The sequence below is a fragment of the Actinia tenebrosa genome, unplaced genomic scaffold (assembly GCF_029948245.1).
Source record: "Actinia tenebrosa isolate PJP-AT-01 unplaced genomic scaffold, QUT_ActTen_1.0 PGA_scaffold14__42_contigs__length_11649687, whole genome shotgun sequence".
In the NCBI taxonomy this organism is placed as follows: domain Eukaryota; kingdom Metazoa; phylum Cnidaria; class Anthozoa; order Actiniaria; family Actiniidae; genus Actinia; species Actinia tenebrosa.
Window position 1 is genome coordinate 7,651,268 of NW_028292574.1, and position 3,956 is coordinate 7,655,223.

Below are 3,956 nucleotides of genomic sequence, written 5' to 3' on the forward strand. Positions count from 1 at the left end.
GGTGGAGGAAGAGGAATCCTTTATCAATCCTGGGTACGTCATTGGCGCGTTAGGAGTCGCTATAGCAGCAGGCAGCCTCTACTTACAATGGCGGGCTAACGAAGCCAAAAGTAAAGTGGGAGGCCGCAACATATCACGCACCTGTGGAGGTTAGAAAAAGTAAGATCCCTGAAATGGAATAACCTTCTCGCTTTGTAATATAATGTCGACCGCGTTGCTGAAAACTGTTGAAGAAGCAGCTATCATTACTTCTATTGTTGCGGGTATTGGTTGGGTAGGTAAGAAAGTGCTCAAAGAAGACTTTACTGAAGACCCAAGCAAGAGCTTCGCTAACTTTGCTAAGATGACCGCTGCCGTAGGCGGGGCTATCATGGTAAAGGATTACCTACGGAAGGAAAAGTACCTACCTAATATATAATGGCTGGCTTAGTCGCAGGTGGAGTCATTGCAGCTTTAGCATTCACTGGAGCTAATTATGGCGGTCAATATTTGGATAGATTAGTCAGAGGCGACAAAAGCGGTGCCGCCGAAAGGAAGAGACACGACTTAGCGCTGGAGAAATATCAGCGGGACGTGGCAGCTTGGAATGAAAAAAGACAAGCTTACAGGGATTGGTTGGATAAGAACTACCAAGACAAAATGCAGGCAGACAAGAACTTCGAAAACACAGACTACGCCTTCAAACTTTATGCGCAAGCACACCCCGACTTTAGAATGAAAAAGCCTCAGTTCAAGAATTACTACCAGCCTTCTAAGAAACAAAAGACAATGAATTGGTCTTTGTAGGAGTCGCAGGGCTGGCCGGAGGCGTGGCTTTGGCGTATCTAATATAATGATCGTCTTTTTGGAAAGCGACAAGAATAACTTTACTACTTGTCTGAATCCTCCCATCCGCGCGGAAAGGGTTCGGTTGGTTAGTTGCTCTTTGTATAATTCTTGGTATAATTTAATTAATGGCTTTGTCATCGGAACTTCCGGTACCAAACCAAAAATACCAGATTCCCATTACACCCCCATAACACTGGCTAAGGAGCTAGCAAAGCATGGATATACTCTTACCACAGGATTGCCCCATGAAATGACATTCAAGAAAAATAATGGGAGCGCCAATCTAAAGGACAGTTCATAGGTAGAACTCCTGGGCCTTACTAGTACCACGATAAATAGCGGCAGTACATATGATGTGAAATGGAAAGTCGCATCCTCTTATGAAGTCTATTGCGACTTGGTCCATAGTTACAACAATGGAGAAAAGTCTTCTCTTATATCCAAGTTTCTACCCAAAGGTAATCCATTTGACCCAGTAGAATACACTCCCATTTCTTTGAGCTATGACTTATCTAATTTGGTAGAAAGCATAAACATCACCATTAAAGTGGACGGAAAGACGGTGGGATTTTAACGGACGTAAGATCAATCTCATCCTGGAATTCATATAATGGGCCGCGTAGAGGATAAACTCAAGAGGATTTACTATGGGCCTGAAGGCTATTGGAAAGGAGCGTCGGCCATCAAGAAAACTCGCGACCGCGGCCAGGGTATCAGAAGAAACGGCTAAGAACTGGTTGAAAAAACAAACCATCTGGCAGGTTTATCGTCCCGTGCCGAAGTACATTCCCAGGCCCAGCTTTACCGTAAATGCCCCCAATGAAGTTCATCAGGCGGATTTGCTTTCTTGCCGCACGATAAGGTGAGAAAGAAGACCTATAGGTACGCTTTGACCGTAGTTGATATCGCAAGCAGATATAAGGACGCCGAACCCATAACCAGCAAGGATTCTGGGGAAGTCGCAGAAGCCCTAGGTAGGATTTATAAGCGCGTCTTGAAGTGGCCTAAGCTGCTGCAAGTGGATGCGGGGACGGAGTTTATGGGCGTGGTTACTAAGACCCTGAAAGACCACGACACTAAGATTAGGAGAGCCGAAGCAGAGTACCACAGGGGTCAGAGCATCGTCGAAAGATTCAATAAGACCCTGGCAGAGCGTCTCTTTGGATACCAGTATTGGAAAGAGCTGGAAGATCCCTCCAAACGCAACAGGGAATGGACTCAGAGGCTCCCCCAGGTCGTCGCAGCTTCGAACAACGAGGCGGCCAGGGCTACGGGAATGAAGCCCAGGGATGCCATAAAAAAGAAACACGTGGAACACAAGTCCTTCATCAGAAGTTCGAGGGCGGTCTTCCCCCATGAAAAGAAATTAGGTAATGTCACGGTTCGATATCTCTATGAGCCGGGGTGAATTAGAAGGAGGATCCAAAAGAGCTACGGATCCTAATTGGTCTTTGGAAACTTACCAGATCCGAAGTGCGATAGCTAAGAAGGGTCAGCCCATCTTGTATTATCTTCATGATGGTCCCACGCGTGGGTTCGTCAAAGAAGAACTGCTTATCGTGTGATGTCCGAATGCTATCGTATGCACTCCGTCATCACACATCCATCGCTTACCGTCAAATGCAGACAGTGACACCTTCTCCTGCGTGACGTTATGTATCTGATGACCATAGCTGCGCAGGCTGTTCATCTTATGCCGCTGTTCCTTGCGTGTTCGTAATACGTTGAGGTAGGACTCGTGCGTAATGTCCTTCTTAACCACATACTTTTTTACGCCTTTAGCTTTCTTTTCTACGCCGTCTAACTTTAGCACGCTGTACATCTTTGGTTTCAGACCCACGTATTCCACGATGGGTTTTCCTAACATTTCGTCTTTCATCTTCCCAATTACCTTCTTATTCTTCGCAGAGTAAAGGAAGTGCTCCTTCGGGTAACCGCTGGTGTCGTACTCGTCTATGTCGGGGAGGCAGTCTTTGTAAACGTCTTCCGTTTGCACTTCTAGAATTAGGGAGTCGGTGTCTGTGTACAGGAGGCGACAGCGGTCTCCGTACTTTGGCTTAAGCTTATCGTAGTAGAACTCGTACATAAGCAGCTTCGATAGATCCAGCACCGTAAAGCCTGTGTAAACGGGCTTGTTTAGTAAGAGGTTTGCCCTTTTCATGTGAATCACGTAGAAGTTCAGCATTTCTACGTATCTAACGAAGCCTGGCTGTGACACGTATGCTTCTGCTTCCTCTTTGGTGCTGACTATTTTTACGCTTACGCGCTTGCGGTATGTTCTCCATTGTCTTTCCGAACACGCTGTGTTCATCAGTTTGAAGAGGTTTTTCTCGAAGTCATTTTTCGCTGCGGTACGCTTTTGCGTGTTAAAGTCAATGTAGGGGCGCATCAGGGTTCCTGCGTGAATTTTAGGACTCTGTGGATCTTCTCTACGCGCATTCCGTGTCGCACGTAGAACTGCAGGTTGCGGTAATGTACCAATACTTCTTCTTATCCATCAGGTTCATAGTTAGTTTCCTGTACGGTTTGTAACCAGGGCACATTTGCTTTGCAGTGGACTTAGCTGCTTAAATGGTATCTCTATCGCTTCTGGTGCTAAGGGGAACTCATTGTGTTCGTCGTTGCAGGCGACCGGGTACTCCAGATCCACTTCTAAGAGCGTAACCCTTGTCTTCCTCCTTTCCTACCTGCATGTAGAAGTCTATCGGCTTCACTGGATCCCATTCGAAGTCTGTCACAGGTAGGGTACTGTGACATTGCCCAACCATAAAGGTTATCGCATCCAGTTAGTAAGAAAGGTATGGGGTGGTTGTCTCTGGGTCGTGCTCTACTAAGGGGTTTGTTTGCGCGGCCGTACGTCGGCTGGGCCCCCGCATACGCGCCACGAAGACGTCTTCATTAAACGAGACATGTTTAGTCCGTTAGGAGATCCAAATGACGCAGTTGTCCTTCTTTAAAAAAGCACTACAGCTGAGCCGGGAGGGCCGTTGTAGAAATAGCGGGATCCACCGTTACTAGTCACATAGCCATCTTTCTGCAGCTTTGGAAATACCATCTGCAAGCAGCACTACGTCATTGTACCTTAGGGTAGATGTCGTGGTAGTCCCCATTTCTCACAGGAGTACTTT